The following is a 20,476-nucleotide window of genomic DNA, read 5'->3' as shown; positions in this document are numbered from 1 at the left end:
ATTTATTTATTAAATAAGAATGGGACCTAATTTATCTTCTTCACAGCTTGTATAGACACCCCCGGTCCATAATTAACAATTAGTATTTATTGAATGAATAAATGAATCTATTAACATTGTGGTTTTATTATTTTTAATGTATGAAATTGGTAAGAATCTCTTCTCAAAATATGTTATATCACAGACATTTTAAAATTGCTTATTCAATGTACATATTTTTAAATTTTTTTTTTTCTAAAATATAGTGAGAATTTTTTTCTTGAGTTTTGTTGTTAAAAAGAGAGACTTGGGCCTCATCTTGGCCTTCTTACTTTGATGATGTTTACTTTTCTAAAAATTTGTGATCTCAACGATCAGTTCAGAAGCAAAGATAATACCTCTTACTTTGTTTTGTTTTGTTTTTTTTTGAGACGGAGTCTCATACTGTCGCAGGGGCTGGTGTACAGTGGCACAATCTCGGCTCACTGCAACCTCTGCCTCCCGGGTTCAAGCGATTATCCTGCCTCAGCCTCCTGAGTAGCTAGGATTACAGGCACCAGCCACCACAACCGGCCCAGCTAATTTTTTTGTATTTTTAGGAGAGATGGGGTTTCACTATGTTGGCCAGGCTGGCCTTGAACTCCTGACCTTGTGATCCTCCCACCTCGGCCTCCCAAAGTGCTGGGATTACAGGCGTGAGCCACAGCGCCCAGCCCTTACTGTTGAAGTAAAATATATAGAGGGGATAAAGGTGCTTCTCACAGAAGCCGGCACATGTTAAGTCCTCTATGCATGTCAGTTATTCCTACCATTGCCCCATGCTATCAATAACCTTTACACACATTGCATTTTTAAAAAAACAAGGAATAGATCTGGGCATGTGATAAAATACAATGAATCAGGAGTCTGGAGAACTATCCAGTAGGCCAGGCTCTGCCACTTACTAGCTTTACTAAGAGGTTAAAACCATAGTAACCTCTCTGATCCTTAGAATCTTCATAGATAAAATAGGGAGAATGAGGTGGATAGGAAGGGTGGAAAATAACTGTATCATTTTAAAATTTCCTAGGTCCCACCATATTCTATAAGCTCTGTGATTCTATGTGTATGGAAAGCTGTTTTCCAGTTTCAAAGAAATTGGGGTTTTTTTTTGGCAGACTTCATGTATTTCAAAATGAACATTTCTCAAAGCAGTTTGTATTTCCTTATCATTTGTGAGGTGGCTGAGATAAGAGTGTGGGATTGGAGCCACTGGGGAAAGAAACTAATGTGTTTTTTTTTTTTTTTAGACAGAGTCTTGCTCTGTCACCCAGGCTGGAGTGCAGTGGCTCAATCTCGGCTCACTGCAACCTCTGCCTCCCAGGTTCAAGCAATTCTCCTGCCTCAGCCTACAGAGTAGCTGGGATTACAGGCGCCCGCCACCACGCCCGGCTAATTTTTGTATTTTTAGTAGAGACGCTGTTTCACCATATTGGCCAGGCTGGTCTTGAACTCCTGACCTCGTGATCTGCCTGTCTCGGCCTCTCAAAGTGCTGGGATTACAGGTGTGAGCCACCACGCTCGGCTGAAACTGATGTTTTGAGTGAATTAGCTGCATATATTTCAGGCTTCAATCCTAGTTTATCTAATAAATCAATTGTAAACAAGTATTGAAGGCAAGTGTGATTTATCGGCCTCATGGGGATTAATTTGGGAAAAGATGGCCAAATGTGATCCCAGTATATGAAACTAATCATTTTGATAATTGGTTATGTGTTAACATCAGTAAAATTCATGTTAGTCTTGTTTACATGATGTTAACTAGGTCTGTCAGGGTATTTTCCACAATTGAATTCACTCTGAGATTCTCTTAAAACTAATTGTGGTACACAGAATAGTGCTTCTTCCCCTCAAAAGGTGTTCATGTCCTAATTCAAGACATCTGTGAATATATTACCTTGCAAGACAAAAGGAACATTGCAGATGTTACTACAGTAAGGATTCTAAAATAGAAGGATTTTCTGGGTGGACCTGATGCAATCACAGTGTCCTTATAAAAGGGAGGTGGGAGGTGAGACAGGACAGAAAATGCTTTACATATGGAGGAAGGGGTCACAAGCAAAATAATGTAGGTGCCCTCTGGAAGGTGGAAACGACAACGAAACAGATTTCTCTCCAAGAGCCGCCAGAAGGAACACAGACCTATGGACCTATTTTATACTTCTGGCTTCTCAGAATGTAAAATGATAGATCTTTGTTTTTTTAAGCCACTAAGTTTGTGGTAATTCCTTATACCAGCTATAGGAAACTCATACATTTGCCTTGTAAAAATGACTATATGATAGAATTTTCATGAGAAAATATTTATATTAAGTTCATAATTGTTAGGTCCAGTTAATAATTTTAATTAAAAATTTTCGGCTGGGCACGGTGGCTCACGCCTGTAATCCCAACACTTTGGGAGGCCGAGGTGGGTGGATCATGAGGTCAGGAGATCGAGACCATCCTGGCTAACAGGGTGAAACCCCCTCTCTACTAAAAATACAAAAAAATTAGCTGGGCGTGGTGGCGGGCGCCTGTAGTCCCAGCTACTCGGGAGGCGGAGGCAGGAGAATGGCTTTAACCTGGGAGGCAGAGCTTGCAGTGAGCCGAGATCGCGCCACTGCACTCCAGCCTGGGCAACAGAGTGGGACTCCGTCTCAAAAAAAAAGTTTTCAAAAATGTTAATCATCTGAAGTTCTAACACATGGGACAAGTTACTTGTAGCTCTATTAACTATAGGAAAATCACCTAGAGTAACTTCTTATTGTGAATCATCCTATTAGGTAATGTTTTGTGTTGGGAGGAGCACATAACCTGAGATCTACTCTCTTAACATTTTTTTAAGTGCACAGTAGTACAGTATTGTTAACTGTGAGCACAATGTTGTACAAATGATCTGTAGAATTTATTCATCCTGCATAACTGAAACTTTATACCCATTGAATTAGCAACTTCCCATTTTACCGTCCTCCCAGCCTCTGGTAACCACCATTTTATCTTCTGTGTCTATGAGTCTGTTTACTTTCAATACCTCATTTAGATGGAATCCTGCAGTAGCTCTCCTTCTGTGATTGGCTTATTGCACTTAGTATAAAGGCATCAAGGTTTATCCATGTCGTCACATTTGGCAGGATTTCCTTCTTCTTTTATAGCGGTATAACTCATTTGCTCTTTTGAGAGGTGATTTTTATTGGATAGAGATTCCAGATATTGTGTATGAAATTACTGAAATAGCTGAGCTACACATAGGATTCCTCTCTGTATGGTTTTAACATATGACCACAAATTCAAAAGGCAGAACCTAATAGTTCTGCTGAGTATGGGTTGGACTAACTTGCTTCTCACGAAGAGAATAAGACAGAAATGATGGTATATGGTGTTCAGAGCTAGAGTCATAACATATTACCTACTCTTTTTATAATCTCACTCTGGGAGAAATTAGCTTCTATGTCTTGAGGACAATTAAGCAGCCCTATGGAAAGGTTCATATGGTGAGGAGCTGAGGTCTTCTGCCAATAGCCTTATGAGTGACCCATCTTGGAAATAGATCCTTCAGCCTCGTTGGCGCCTTGAGATGAAGCCTTGGGCCATTGCTTGGGTCATTGAGACCCTGAGCCAGAACCATTCAGAACTAGGCATGCCTCTCTTTTTTTTGTGTGAGATGGAGTTTCACTCTTGTTGCCCAGGCTGGAGTGCGATGGCAGGATCTTGGCTCACCGCAACCTCTGCCTCCCGGGTTCAAGTGATTCTCCTGCCTTAGCCTCCTGAGTAGCTGGGATTACAGGCATGCACCACCATGCCCAGCTACTTTTGTATTTTTAGTAGAGATGGGGTTTCTCCATGTTGGTCAGGCTCTTCTCAAACTCCCGATCTCAGGTGATCCACCCACCTTGGCCTCCCAAAGTGCTGGGATTACAGGCGTGAGCCACGGTGCCCAGCCAGGCATGCCTCATTTTATTGTGCTTTGCTTTGTTGGGCTTTGCAGATCTTGTGTTTTATGTAAGTTAAAAGGTTCGTGGCAATTCCGTTGCAAGCAAATTGATCAGTGTCATTTTTCCAATAGCATGTGCTTATTTCAGGTCTCTGTCACATTTTGGTAATGTTCCTAATATCTCAAACATTTTCATCATTATTATATATGTTATGGTGATCTGTTTTCAGTGATCTTTGATGTTACTATTGTAATTGTTTTGGGGTGCCACACACCATGGTCATATAAGATAGCAAACTTAATCAGTAGGTGTTGTGTGTGTTCTGATTGCTCCACCAACCAGCCATTCCCCCATGTTTTCCTCTCCTCTCTATCCCGGAGATACAATATTGAAATTAGGCGAATTAATAACACTACAATGGCCTCCCAGTGTTCAAGTGAAAGGAAGAGTTGCATGTCTTTCACCTTAAATCAGAAGCTAGAAATGATTAAGCTAATGATTGAGAAAGTATGTTGAAAGCCAAGATAGACCAAAAGCGACGTCTTTTACTCCAAACAGCCGAGTTGTGAATGCAAAGGAAAAGTTCTTGAAGGAAATTAAAAGTGCTACTCCAGTGAACACACAAACGATAAGAAAGTGAAATAGCCTTTTTGTACATTTGGAGAAAGTTTTAGTGGTCTACATAGAAGATTAAACCAGCATGGCATTCCCTTAAGCCAAAACCTATTCTGGAACAAGGCCTTAACTCTATTTAATTCTGTAAAGGCTAAGAGAGGTGAGGGAGCCACGGAAGAAAAATTAGAAGCTACCAGGTGTTGGTTCATGTGGTTTAAGGAAAGAAGTCATAACATAAAAGGGCAAGGTGAAACAGCAAGTGTTGATGTAAAAGTTGGAGCAAGATTTCCATATCTAAGATAATTGATGAAGGTGGCTACACTAAACAACAGGTATTCAATGTAGTCCAAACAGCCTTCTGTTGGAAAAAGATGTCATCTAGGCTTTCTGTAGCTAGAGAGAAGTCAACACCTGGCTTTAAAGCTTCACAGGACAGGCTGACTCTCTTGTTGGGGGCTAACATAGCTTGAAACTTTAAGTTGAAGCCAATGCTCATTTGCCATTCTGAAAATCCTAGGGCCCTTAGGATTTATGCTAAATCTACTCTGCTTGTGCTCTAGAAATTGAAGAACAGAGCCTGGACGACAGCACATCTGTTCACGCATGGTTTGAAGAATATTTTAAGCTCATTATTGATATCTACTGCTCAGAAAAAAAATTCCTTTCAAAATATTACTGCTTTTTGACAATAGACCTTGCCATTTAGGAGCTGTGATGGAGTTGTACAAAAAGATTAATGTTTTTATGCCTGCTAACACAACATCCATTCTGCAGCCCATGAATCAAGGAATAATTTCAATTTTCAGGTCTTATTTAAGAAATATATTTTGTAAGGCTATAGCTACATAGATAGTGATTCTTCTGATGGATCTGGGCGAAGTACATTGAAAACCTTCTGGAAAGAATTCACAATTCTGGATGCCATTAAGAACATTCTTGATTCAAGGGGGGAGATCCAAATAGCAATATTAACGAGAGTTTGGGAAGCTGATTCCAACCCTCAAGGATGATTTGGAGGGGCTCATGACCTCAGGGAGGAAGTCATAGCAAATGTGGTGGAAATAGCAAGAGAACTAGAATTAGAAGTGGAGTTTGAAGATGTGACTGAATTGCTGAAATCTCATGATAAAAAATGAACAGATAGCTGGGCACTGTGGCTCACACTTGTAATCCCAGCACTTCAGGAGGCCAAGGCAGGTGGATCACTTGAGGTCAGGAGTTTGAGACCAGCCTGGCCAACATAGTGAAACCCCATCTCTACTAAAAATACAAAAATTAGCCAGGCATGGTAGTGCATGCCTGTAATCCCAGCTACTCAGGAGGCTGAGGAAGGAGAATTGCTTGAACCCAGGAGGCAGAGGTTGCAGTGAGCCAAGATCGCGCCACTGCACTCCAGTCTGGGCAACAGAGCAAGACTTTGTCAGAAAGAAAGAAAAGAAAAGAAAGAAAGAAAGAAAGAAAGAAAGAAAGAAAGAAAGAAAGAAAGAAAGAAAGAAAAAAAGGACAGATAAGGAGTTGCTTCTTCTGCATAAGCAAATAAAACGGTTTTTCTTCAGATAGAATCTACTCCTGGTGACAGTGCTGTGAACATTGTTGAAATGACAATGACAACAAAGGATTTAGAATATTACCAAAACTGAGTTAACAAAGCACTTGCAGAGTTTGAGAGGATTGATTCCAATTTTGAAAGAAGTTCCATTGTGAATAAAATGCTATCCAAAAGTATCACGTGCTGTAGAGAAATCTTTCATGAAAGGAAGGGTCAATTGATGGGACAAACTTCATTGTTGCCTTATTTTCAGAATTGGCCACAGCCACCCCAGCCTTCAGCAACCACCACCCTGATCAGTCAGCAGCCACCAACATCAAAGCAGGATCCTCCACCAACAAAAAGATTATGACTTGCCTAAGGATTTAAATGACTGTTAGCATTTTTATGCAATAAAGTATTTATAAATTAAGGTAGTACATTTTTTAGACGTAATACTACTGCACACTTAGACTACAGTATAGTGTAAATGTAACATTTATATACACTGGGTAACAAAAAAATTGTGTGTCTTGCCTTATTGTGATATTTGCTTTATTGTGGTGGTCTGGAACTGAACCCTCAATATCTTGGAGGTATGTCTCTATGACACTTCTGAATTTCTGACCTGGAGAAAACGGGTGAAGTAATAGGAGTTTATTGTTTTAAGCTGTTAGGATTTGGCATAATTTGTTACGCACTAATAGAAAATGAAGACACCCTTTCATGATATCTTTCCTAAACTAAATAATGTTGTAACACTATGTAAATAAAGAAGCTGCCATAATGTTATTGAGAACGTCTACTTTTTTATTCTTTAGCAATAGGGAGAATCAAAATGATGTAGACTGGATTATGCTTACTATTTAAAGAAGTGGAAAAGTGAGAAATCCACATACTTTGAAAATTCCTTTTCAGAGACAAATTAAATTATTCACAGGAAAGTGACTAATAGGGGATGAAAGGCTTAATAACAAAGCCTTTTCTTCTGCCCTTTTATTCCCAGACTGTCCTACTAATTAATATCATTTAGCTTTCACAGTTCACAATCAGGTCATATAATTAGAGAAGGATTAAACTCTTCTGTCTTGGAGAGATGGTTAATTTAAACTGTTTAGAAATCATTTAAAGAAACCCACTGAAAGACTTTGAGGAATGGCATCTAGAAATCATGTAGAAAAACCGTAAATGGTACCAAAAGCTAGAATAATAACTCTACACAAGTACCAGTGCCAAAATGTCTCAAAATTAAAGTATGACAGAAAATACATATATTTTTTTTCTTTGACATGTAGTCTTGCTCTGTCGCCCAGGCTGGAGTGCAGTGGCGTAATCTCAGCTCACTGCAACCTCCGCCTCCCAAGTTCAAATGATTCTCCTGCCTCAGCCTCCTGAGTAGCTGGGATTACAGGCATGTGCCACCACGCCCGGCTAATTTTTGTATTTTTAGTAAAGACGGGGTTTCCTCATGTTGGTCTGGCTGGTCTTGAACTGACCTCATGATCCACCCACCTCGGCCTCCCAAAGTGCTGGGATTACGGGCGTGAGCCACCACACCCAATCAGAAAATATTTTTTTTCATGAGTTTATCTGAGTCTATAATGCTTCCTTTCATAGATGCCAATGTGTGAATGTCTTATCATTTATTGACATGACATCATTATTTCACATAGTGTAATTACAATTAACATGGCTGAATTATTTGATTTTAGCTTAGATTGTCACATTCTTTTTGTGTTAATTTTTGAGACTCTAGAGGTATACCATTTTAAATGAATCCTTCAACACTTCCCTCTTGGCAAGTTAGAGTGTCCTGAAACTTGTACTTTGAAAGAAACATTCCCAGCATAGAAAAAGCAGGAGAAACAAAGAAATCAATGGAGACACTTTGAATGCCAGGTCACACAGAATCCCTGTATCCCTTTATTAAGAAACCCTAGACTGCAGCTCTTTTCTCTAATTCATTCATATTGTAGCTAGGGCCTTGGGTCAAAGCTTATTAACCTGTTCGCCTTATTCAAACCCACCTGATGTTCCGTCTTCTCTCTCAGTGTATTCCAAGAATGGAAGAAAATAAACCTAATTTTGTAAACAGATTGGCTGCTACTTATCAATCTTTTTTTATATTTAACTTTGTTTAATGAAAGAAAAAAACAGCTACAGTAAATGTCCATTATTTTTCCTTGGAAATAAAATGGAAAGAAACACAAGCATACTAATCTTTGCTGGGATTTATACAATGATCATATTCAACTGAAGAGCTAAATGCATCTTCTCATTACCGGAAATGGGTCCTGATCCAGACCCCAAGGGAGGGTCCTTGGGTATTGCGCAAGAAAGAATTTGAGGCGAATCCATAAAGTGAAAGCAAGTTTATTAGGAAAGGAAAGAAATAAAGAATGGCTACTCCATAGGCAGAGCAGCCCCAAGGGTTGCTGGTTGGCTATTTTTATGGTTATTTCTTGTTAATATGCTAAACAAGGGGTGCATTATTCATGAGTTTTCCTGGAAAGGCGTGGGCAATTCCTAGAACTAAGAGTTCCTCCCCTTTTCAGACCATATAGGGTAACTTCCTGACGTTGCCGTGGGATTTGTAAACTGTCATGGCGCTGGTGGGAGTGTCTTTTAGCATGAAAATGCATTATATTTAGTGTATAATGGAGCAGTGAGGATGACCAGCGATCACTTTCATCCCCATCTTGGTTTTGGTGGGTTTTGGCTCCCTTCTTTACAGCATCCTTTCATCAGCAAGGTCTTTTTGACCTGTACCTTGTGCCAACCTCTTATTTCATCCTGTGACTAAGAATGACAAACCTCCTAGGGATGCAGTGCAGTAGGTCTCAGCCTTATTTTACGCAGCTCCTATTCAGGATGGAGTCACTCTGGTTCGAACTCCTTCAACATTCTCACCAAGTTTACGTGTACTTACTTGAGAACTTTACTACTTATTCTTTGACTTTCTATGTTTTTTGTTAAAAAAAAAGTTTCCCCTTACATTTGATCCACCTACCACCATTGCTTCCTATCTAGAGAACACATACCCAAAATACATTTGAGGAAAAAAATAAATGGGCAAGGTGAGGTGGGGTCTCAGAGTTTCAAGATGTTAGAAATATCTGATGGAGGCCGGGCATTGTGGCTCACGCCTGTAATCCCAGCACTTTGGGAGGCTGAGGTGGGTGGATCAACCGAGGCCGGAAGTTTGAGACCAGCCTGACCAACATGGAGAAAGCCCGTCTCCACTAAAACTACAAAATTAGCCAGGCATGGTGGCACATGCCTGTAATCCCAGCTACTCGGCAGGCTGAGGCAAGAGAATCGGTTGAACCTGGGAGGCAGAGGTTGCAGTAAGCCAAGATTGTGCCGTTGCACTCCAGCCTGGGCAACAAGAGCAAAATTCTGTCTCAAAAAAAAAAAAAAAAGAAGATAAAAAGAAATATCCTATGGAATAGCAGGATAAGAAACATTTTAATTAAAAGAAATAAAAGAACCAAAATCAATCAATGGATTCTTTTCTTTTTTTACTGATCTGACCAAATTAGTCAATCAGAATGATTGAATCAGGCTCTGTTGCCAATATTTATATTCTAGAAAAAAAGCCAATATTTCATTTTATATGCTATTAGAATTTGACATGATTGTTCCAGAAAACACAGCCTTAGTGTTAAACAGTTTGTATTAAACAAATAATTTGAATAATTTGAACAAGGTTCACTACTAATATCCTTTACCTACCCCCAAGCTCTCACCCCTCACCTCGTATGGATGGCATTAATGGTTTTTTCATTGTTTCTTTGAGGCTTTGAAGTAAGCATATTTGTAAGACAAAGGTTAGCAAGACTAGCCCAATAGCTGCTAGGGTGGGATGAATGCAAAAAGAGCTGACAGAAGAAATGAAGGACCATTCTGAGCTATTTTGGCAAACTTCACTGGAGATGGGACACCTATGCAAGTTAAAGGGAAAAATGATAACCAACTAACCGTTGTTAAGGAGAAAATATGCTCATTTTGATCAAACGTATCAATAGCCAATAGGATAAACAGAGTATTGTCCTAATATTAGCCTTTTAATTTGCAGTTCCATTGAAAATCGAGCACTGTATTTTATTTATTTATTTATTTTTGTTTTTCAACACACTGTTGCTAGCTTGAAGGGCACTTTATTTTAGGTAAAGATGTTTGCTTATTGTATAGTTGGCCTTTTCAGCTGACTTAGCCAATAAAACTTGTTACTCCTTCAACTACATAGCACAAGTGAGTTCTCTGGGAAGCAGATGTTTATTACGAAGTGTCTTGGGATCTAAATCTGTGAGAGAAGAGAACAGGACTGGGGTAGAGGGAGAACTGCTATGCAGACCTGAACAAATGCCTTGATTGACCCCAAAGGAGCTATGAAATGAGCAGAGTCTTTCAGTGTTGCTGTGGCTTGGAGTGAAATAGTCTAGTCTCTTTCCTCCCATGTCAGTGGTTAGTCTGGGACAGCATAGGAAAGGCAAGACCTTAAGCAAGGTGCATGGTGACTCTCTGCAACAGAGGCAATCCCCCCGCAAAGGGGCTGATAGTTAATGGTATCTGATGACAGCATTTTCAGCAACTGGACAACAAGCCTTTCCTTGAAGTAACACCTGAGTGGCCAATGTATATCACATATCTATGTGCCCACTATACCAGTTTAATAACTTTCAAAGATTTTTCACTATGGTTCATGTGTTAGTCTGTTTGTGCTGCTGTAACAAAATACCTGAAACTGAATAATTTATAAAGAACAGAATTTATTCCCATAGTTCTGGAGGCTGGAAAGTTCAAGATCAAGGTGGTGGTAGTTTTGGTGTCTTATGAGGGCCTGTTCCATTGATGGCAGCTTCTCTCATCTGCATCCTCACATGACAGAATTCAGAAGAGTGAAAAGGGGCAAGCGCTGTGTGAATCCTCCTTTATAATGCATTCATTCAATTCCCAAGGGTGGAGCCCTCATGACCTAATCGTCTCCTGCAGGCGCCACCTTCTAATACTGTTGCCTTGGTGATTATATTTTAATGTGGATTTTGGAAGGGATACAAACATTCAAATCATAATTGTCCACAATAAGAAATACCTCTTGTATCACCACATGGGAGTGTATGCTTGCTCTCTCTCTCACATACACACTCACACACATACATTCTTTCTCTCTCTCTTACATAAATAAAACAAAAGTTTAACTATATATATATGTATTTGTATATATATATGTATGTGTATATATATGTATGTGTATATATATATGTATGTGTATATATATATGTATGTATATATATATATATGTATGTGTATATATATATATATATATATATTTTTTTTTTTTTTTTTTTTGAGACAGAGTCTTGCTCTGTCGCCCAGGCTGGAGTGCAGTGGCGCAATCTTGGCTCACTGCAAGCTCCGCCTCCCGGGTTCAGGCCGTTCTCCTGCCTCAGCCTCCCGAGTAGCTGGCACTACAGGCGCGTGCCACCACACCCGGCTAATTTTTTGTATTTTTAGTAGAGATGGGGTTTCACCATATTAGCCAGGATGGTCTGGATCTCCTGACCTCAAGATCCACCCGCCTCGGCCTCCCAAAGTTCTGGGATTACAGGCGTGAGCCACCGAACCCGGCCAATAATATTTTTATATTTGTTCCTTTTGCATGTGATGTATTGTGATATTTTCAATTTCATTTAGTTTTATTCCATTTCATTCCATATCATTCTGTTTTTCTTTACTTTTAAAAATGCTGTTTATAACACACTAATCTGATTTCTAAGATACCACTATTAGACTGCAACTTGCAAATCTGAAAAATATGATACTAGATAGACTGTGGATAGACAAGTACTCCCATATGCATGGAATAGGCTACTGTTTCATTATATGGTTGGATTACTTTCATTTCCAGGAAACCAGAAAATAGCCACAGTAGGGTTTTACAGATCTGTGTAACAAATTTCTAATCTTGAATGTCTTGTTCCGGGTGGGATGTCATTTGTGATTACTTGTTCTGACAACATGAGCTCCAGGCATGATTTTCAAAGAAGAAAGATGTAAATAGTAACATCAGCGAGAATCATGATTTCCAATTACTTATAGAGTTTTAAGAGGAGGTCAGGTAAAGACATACTAGTTTTTTCAGACAGAGGATTCCTGTGATCTGTTGTTTATTGTAGCTTTCACATGAGAGGAATTACTGGAAGAAACATTTGGTGTCATGCTTCAGAATGTGAGTTTTGAAATGCCTGAAATAAAATATAGGGTTAAATGCCTGAATGGGATAATATAGTCATAAATTATTTAAGAAAAAAGAGTTAATTTTAAGGCAAAGATATGAAAAACATCATGAACATAGCAATATGGAATTTAAGAAGATGATAAATAAATAATGTCTTTCTACTGTGCCCAAAACAACACCACCACCACCACCAACAAACTAAAAATGCATTTTTATGCTTGAAACTAGAGAATTGAGTTCAGGATCCTTATTTGTACAAGATTTACACTCAAACAAAATAGCAGTTTAGTCACAGGTATATAAGCAGAATAAATATGGTAGTATGGGAGAAGTATAAACACACAGACATAATGAGAAAGAAAACAACATATATCTACTATTTTCCATGTTCTATGCTAGAAAATCTACCATTTTTTTCTCATATTTAATCCTTGCAGCAACCTTCCAGGTGGACTTGATAATTACCATTTTTATAGATAAAGAACTTGAGGCTAAGATGTAAGTAACTTAGCAAGATTAGTGGAATCAGGATCAGAATTCAGATCTCTGACTCTACCCCTTTACCCCTTTCCACTACTTTGAAGTCATATGTATGTTTAAATTTCTTTTTTTTTTTTTTTGAGACGGAGTCTCGCTCTGTCGCCCAGGCTGGAGTGCAGTGGCGCAATCTCGGCTCACTGCAAGCTCTGCCTCCCGGGTTCACGCCATTCTCCTGCCTCAGCCTCTTCGAGTAGCTGGGACTACAGGCGCCCGCCACCATGCCCGGCTAATTTTTTTGTATTTTTAGTAGAGACGGGGTTTCACCGTGGTCTCGATCTCCTGACCTCGTGATCCGCCCGCCTCGGCCTCCCAAAGTGCTGGGATTACAAGCGTGAGCCACCGCGCCCGGCCTGTATGTTTAAATTTCTATCTTTTGAAAATCTGCAGAATAAATACACATTAAAACTACACATGTATTTACTGATATGTCAAGATAGAAGTTGAAAGCCGGTTAATCAATTTACTACCACATTTCTATATTTTGTATTTTTGCTGTTTGTGAGATGGGAGTATTATATGTTTTTTAAAAACCATTTATTTCTGTTATAGGAATTTGATAATTTCTTCTCACGTTATTGTATCTATATTATATTTCAGTCAGTCGTTAAGAAATTCAGGGCTGCTCTGCCTATAGAATAGCCATTCTTTATTCCTTTACTTTCTTAATAAACTTGCTTTCACTTAAAAAAAAAAAAGAAATTTAGAAGTCAGATTTTATCAATTCAAACAAAGTAATAAGTATGCATATATACTGAAGAAAAGTTGAAATGAAAGTCAACCAAGATCTGGAGACTGGTGGAAATAGTCATTTATAGATATATTTCGTATCAATTATAAATAACTATTACAATGATTATAGTGTAATATCACTATTACAATGTGATTTTTAAGCATTATCATATATAAGAGGTGTAGTCTTATTTTTGAAGGGAATAGCAGACTCTCTTTGATTTGTCAGGATTTATCCACACATGAGCATATGTTCACTTCAGGTGTCACTGCTGTATTAACAACAATAGTTCTACAAAAAGGGGTAAGAAGCTTATAAAGGACAGACTTTAAAAAGTCATTATTAGCCCAGTTACCTCAAAATAGTACAAGAAATTAAGTGATTGACCTCATTAAATAGCTCACCTCACATCATTTTATTCTGCAGAAATTAGCTCTGAGAAGTGTTATAGGACACATTTGACTTTGACATTAGAGATTAAAAATGAACTAGAAAATGTTTCCAGAAGCTGATGAAGACATTAGGAAGAGTAAAATATAATCACGTTCTCTTTGTTGACAGTATTGGTACAAACGAAATGTCAGAGTTTAAATTTTTTGTGCTACGGCTTTTACTTCTCTCTGATCTTGCTTATGTAATGGTTTTTAGCACTCTCTGAACTTGGTCAAGTCATAAAATTTCTGGATCTCACTTTTCCTTACCTATAAAATAGGGCAGCATTTGAAATGTACATTCTATTGTATATTATTGTTTTTCTGAGATATTTTGATTATTCATCATAAGCGTAATTACAAGAGACTATAAGATAATTTTTAGAGATTTGTACTGAAGGAACAGGAGAAGGCAGTTTTATAGTTTAGGTTCTGATGGGGTTTTTCTATGTGATATTGAACAAGTCACTGAACCCCTTCGTGACCCAATATCTAAACAATACAATGGAGATTCTAATTTGTACTCCTGTTTTCTTACTGATGTCTATTGAGGATAAAGAGCCTGGAAGTACTTGAGGGATGGAACAAACCACAAAGTTAAGGTATTATTATCTTAAGAATCTGCTACTTCAACTGAAAAGGAGAGTAAGTTGTTCTAGCGGTGAGTCAATGAATTATTAACATCACATGTGAACACAATTTTAACTCCTGATTTACCTAAAACATTTGTTAAACGATACTTGGAGTATTTCTTTTACTGTCTTTTGAGACGAGTGTTCAATGATGCTTGATGGCGTGGAAATAAAATCATCTTACATCTTTTGGAGGAAATATATATTAGGTGTTTTGGGATATATGTATTCCAAAATAATTATGGAAAATAAAGACTACTTTTACTTTTGATATCAACTTAAAATGGCATTTATGATGATCATCTTCTATTTTCTAGGTACATATTATTATATAGAAGTTGTTGAAGTGTCTAACATGCTCTTTATGAAAACATACTCAGAATATTCACATGTGGTCTTCACACATTTGTAAGTTTCAGCAAAGATGAAATATGTCAAATTTTAAATTTGATTATATTTTCTATTGTAGTTGAAGTGTTGAGAGTAACTGAGCTGCCAGTGATAACGTACAGAGAAAGAAAAGCCCGGGGGGCATGAGCATAGATTTAAGCAACTATAGCTAAGAATAAAGTTCATAAAGGAAGTGGAAGAGAGTATTCAGAGAGGAAGGAGGAAATACAAAACAAGGCTGCACAGTTCTGGAAGCTAAGGGAAGGGAGACTTTCTACAACTAGGGCTTGGTTGACGTAGGACAGAGGAAATTTGAAATGGCTGAGACCCAGGATCTACACATAGAGAGTCACATGATGAATCACCGAAGTTCTGAAGGAAAATTAATGTCATTTAGCATGGAGGCCTGGTGACAGGGGCTGGCAGTAGGGATCAGAGACCCAGCTGTGAGCAGTGCTCCTCAAACACCTGGTTGCACATACCTGGAGGTCTTGGTGAAGATTAATAGGATTCAGTACAGGAGAACTGGATAGGAAGCCAAAGGACATACTGAGATGTTTTTGGGACAACACAGAAACCCAAAAACTTGGTGAAGAGCATGAGACTGACGTTCAGTGAAAGAAATACAACTGGTTTGTTTCTAGAAAGAGTGAATATTATCATAATAGTGGTGATAGCAAAAGAGATTTTAGGTACACCTGCGGAGCTCTGTGGAGATTTTTTATCTCACCTTTAGAGGCTTAACTGATCCCTGAGGCTTGGATGACATTTAAACTAACAAATAGGAGTTAAGTGCTTAGCACATAGTAGATGCTCAATAAATATTTGTTGAATGAATTATATGATCTTATTTCTGGAGAATGGAAGTCTTCTGCTGTTATCCAAATAATTCCAAAGGTATTAATTTACAACAGTGTTTTCTAAATGTTTCTATGAAAACTAATTTATCAAGGTATTAATAAGTTTTAACATCAAATAATATTTTGACCAAGTGAGTCAAGGAACTGCTGGGTTAAATAAAGTTAATTACATTTCTATACTGCAAGACTTCACAGCAACTTTATATTAAAATGTATATGGCTCTCTTAAAGATAGGTAGTATGTGCGCTTTTCCAAATATATTTGGTCACAGAACTCTCTTTTCAACTACCACCTTTCTTTCCTGAAGTGTCCTTTGAATTAGTGTTATAAAGAACATGCATTAGGACGTATTAGAATACAGAGTCGCATAATCACAAAATTAATAGAAGGACAAAATAAGAGATGGGCTTTGAAAGTATTGGGAAAAAAGGTGTCAAAGTACCTCTTGTGGAATTTCTAGGATTTCAAAAAGCAAAATTTAAAAGAACTGGAGAATCTTCACTGTATTCCTAATGTTCATCCCTAGGGATAAGAGGCCAAGAATCAAGGGTCCTTGTTCACTTCTGGTCCACAGTTGGATGTTGGGCTGGATAAATTTGAGGAATATGGGACATTTTCAGAAAATATGTATGGGATGAAGAAGATTATGAGTCAAAGGCAGTCAGTCATTGCAGTGTCTGTACATTATTAAAATTCTATGTAATTTATTCTACTTGAATTGCTTTGGGGAAAAAGAGCTCTTGTCTGTGCTTATGGGAAGTGGGTGGGCGGGAAGTATGGGAGGAGAGATCTCGTTCCTCTGAAACTATAAGATGTTATCCATTACTGTGTCTGGCTCCCTCCCACTTAAGGACAGAGTATGTGCCTCTATTCACTTTTATATAGACAGCATCTCTTACCACACGTGGCATATACTAGGTGCTTAGTAAATGTTTGAACTGAATTGAACTAAGAGGATCTGAAGAAAAGAGGCAGAGCTTGGGCCGGGCGCAGTGGCTCACGCCTGTAATCCCAGCACTTTGGGAGGCCGAGGCGGGCGGATTACCTGAGGTCAGGAGTTTGAGATCAGCCTGGGCAACACGGTGAAACCCCGTCTCTACTAAAAATACAAAATTAGCCGGGAGTGGTGACACATGCCTGTCATCCCAGCTACTAGGGAGACTGAGGCAGGAGAATCGCTTGAACCTGGGAGGCGGAGGATGCGGTGAGCCGAGATCGTGCCATTGCACTCCAGCCTGAACAACAAGAGTAAATCTCCGTCTCACCAAAAAAAAAAAGAGGCAGAGCTTGTATTCTTACAGTGCCCATTTTTCCTCAAATGGCAAGGTCATGGCACCCCTCCATTCCCATTGTTTGGGTAATCTGGTTATTGGGAGCACTCTTTCTTTAGGAAGATGTTTTGTGGACATTGCCACATGGTGTTTTCAAGGTATTTTGCACCATATTTCACTGGAGTGGATTCCAAAATATATTCTAAAGACAAAGCCCATAAGCTGTTCTTTATTGTTTACAGTGGCACATAACAGAGGCCCCTCTAAGGTTACAAAGCCTATAGTTCTGGGAAAGGAGAAGGAAACTGGCCAAACAACTAAGCTAGAAGTTACGACAGCCTTTATTTCCAAAGAACTAGGTGGGGTAGGGATAGTATCAGAGTGATTGATATTTCATCCCTTTCTCCATCTTTTCGTGAAGAAGGAAGTTTGACTCATTTTAAACCAGACCTCAGAATAATGTCATCTTAACAGTCACTAACAAACTTCTTAAAAAATGAGATTCCTGGGCTGGGCGTGGTGGCTCAATGCATGTAACCTTAGCATTTTAGGAGCCTGAGGTGGGAGGACTGCTCGACCCCAGGAGTTAAAGACCAGTCTGGGTGACATAGCAAGACCCATCTCTATTATTAAAGTAAATTTTAAAAATAAGACTCCTGGAAAAATATGTTCAACATTATTTGATAATACAAATCTTTTAATGGACTTCAAATCAAGTTAAAATAATATTTAATAAAATTATAATCAAATATTAGAAGGAGAGTTTTTTAGTTTAGCAATTAAACATCTACAGTAACAGAGAACTATGACTGTCACTATGGCACAAAAATAAATACCTTATATCTTCAAAGTTGTTTATAGTTGAGTTAGAGAGACAGACATGTACCGAGATAATAAAGTGAATGAGAGGAGGCAGCGGTAAGTTCGGTAGAAGATTTGAATTCAGGCTGGGTGTGCAGCACCCTTAGCCTCTAGATGTACACACTAGTTTAGTGACATCAATGTGCTGAGATCCCAGCCCAGACATTTGGTTGGCTTTGAGAGTCCTTACCAGGAATGTATCTATGTTTCAGACGGGCAAATTCACAAATATTTGAATGAGTCATTATGATAGAAAAGCCAATTCCAAAGGATTTCTTAAGAGAGAATCCCTCAGTGCTTATGAAAAAAATAATTCAGAGCAATCTAGACACCACAAAAACTCTAGTATCTCCTGACAAATATATTCCAGCTCTCTCAGATTCTTAAATTCAGAATTTAGAATAAAATTGAGATAGCTACTTCACAAATCATATTGCATAGGAAAGAGACCATAAACACTGACACTGGACCAACACTTAGGTCTAATATTTAGTTCCTGATTGACTTTGGGAGAAATGTCTTATTTCTTCTATGCCTCTGTCATCTGAAAACTAGGAGTACAGCATCTAATGCAAGGGCTCATGTGAGAACAAAAGATATAATGTATGTAAGGTTAGATTCCTTCCTTACATTCTCTCAAGGAATCATTTGCCTCTTTTTATAGCACATTTTACAGTTTGAAATTCAATAATTATAAAATTAACCCTTTACTGTTTGTCTCCTCTGCCCTCTGCAGGGAGATACGCTTCCTGAGAGAAAGGACCACGCTTCTCCTGTTTACCATGCTGTCTCGCGCTCTAGCACATCCTAAGCGATGCTGACCGGCGGAAACGAGAGCAGTACATGGTGTATGCTACGCTATCGTAAGCTATTATAAGCATTACTTCTTTTTCTTCTCCCATCCAGAAACCTGAAAGTTTTCTTTTCCTTACTCTGTTCCTCTGTGAGTTTTGAGAATTTCCGTACCTCTCTTATAATACACGATATTACTGACATAGTACACTTATAACACTTCCTAGATGCTACTTATATGTGGCATCAGCCTTCTTAATCAACACTGAACTCCTTCTAAACTAAAAAGCATAATCCCTATTACTTATATCTGTATTTAAAGTGGAGTTTTCCCTGAGTTGTTTTTTTTTTTTTTTGAAATGGAGTCTCGCTCTTTGCCCAGGCTGGAGTGCAGTGACGTGATTTCGGCTCACTGCAAGCCTAGCAGGTTCATGCCATTCTCCTGCCTCAGCCTCCCGAGTAGCTGGGACTACAGGCGTGTGCCACCATGCCTGGCTAATTTTTTTGTATCTTTAGTAGAGACCGGGTCTCACCATGTTAGCCAGGATGGTCTCGATCCCCTGACCTTGTGATCCACTCACCTTGGCCTCCCAAAGTGCTGGGATTACAGGCGTGAGCCACTGCGCCCGGCTCCTGAGTTGTTTCTTGTAGATGAAAAAGTAATTTCTTGGTCTGCTTATATTATTTTGCAAACTTTTCTTTTACTTTCACCTAAATTGTTAGGATAAAGTAAAAATTTAGACTGAGTATCGGGACCTTTGCATCTCACTACTATTGTACTGTTCACTATTTCACATATACAATAAGAAACCATATATCCCTATATTATATTTGCCTAAAGGCAGAAGGAAGATTAAAGATATCATCTAACTCAGTATTTGCTCATTATGCTCATTTTCATGTTGACAAACTTCTTTATGAATATAACAATTATTCCTTGATTTCTGCAACTCATGGCAGCACTAAAATAGATTACAGCTCCAGGTTTATGTTCTGCTTACATTCAGGACAAGGGCTCTGAAGAACTGCACATTTCCAGGAGAGGAGTTTCCATGGAAACTTGGACAAAGGCAAAGCAAAATAATTCTTCAAGGCCTATGAGAAAAAAATTTCACCTTGCTTTTTATTTGCAGTTCTGTGTCCCCTGAGCAGTTCGGCCAGCTTGCCACTGCCCTTGCTCTCTAGGAATCCCCGTTTGAAAATTATATATAGCATTATGCATCTCTGAAATCTGCAAAATAGGATTTGATGAGTGTAACTGAAGAGTTATTTCTCCGGAAGGCTCAAACCCAGAGGTTTATTACAATACAATTTTTTAAAGTTAAAGCATACATTTAAGTAGCCACTGAATTTATGAATATGGAGGTGCTTTTCAAATTATAAAATCCTTAAAATAGGCAAGAAGAGAGTTTTAGGATAAATAAATGGAATCAGTGATAAGAGACAATTTGGCATATCAAGGCAATTTGCTAGCTGAAAATAAAGACCAGGTCAAATGATTTTCGGTAAATGTATGGGTCATATATCTTGGGTAAAAGGAAGTCAGGGGGTTCATATAAAGTCCTTTGGAGAATGATGTCTCTCCTGCTGGTTTGCAAAATTCTATACAGCAGGCTGTCTTATTTACTCTTGTATCTTCTATGGCACTAAGC

The sequence above is a fragment of the Symphalangus syndactylus genome, chromosome 3 (genome assembly GCF_028878055.3).
Source record: "Symphalangus syndactylus isolate Jambi chromosome 3, NHGRI_mSymSyn1-v2.1_pri, whole genome shotgun sequence".
NCBI lineage: Eukaryota > Metazoa > Chordata > Mammalia > Primates > Hylobatidae > Symphalangus > Symphalangus syndactylus.
Note: the sequence above shows the minus strand (reverse complement) of the source record.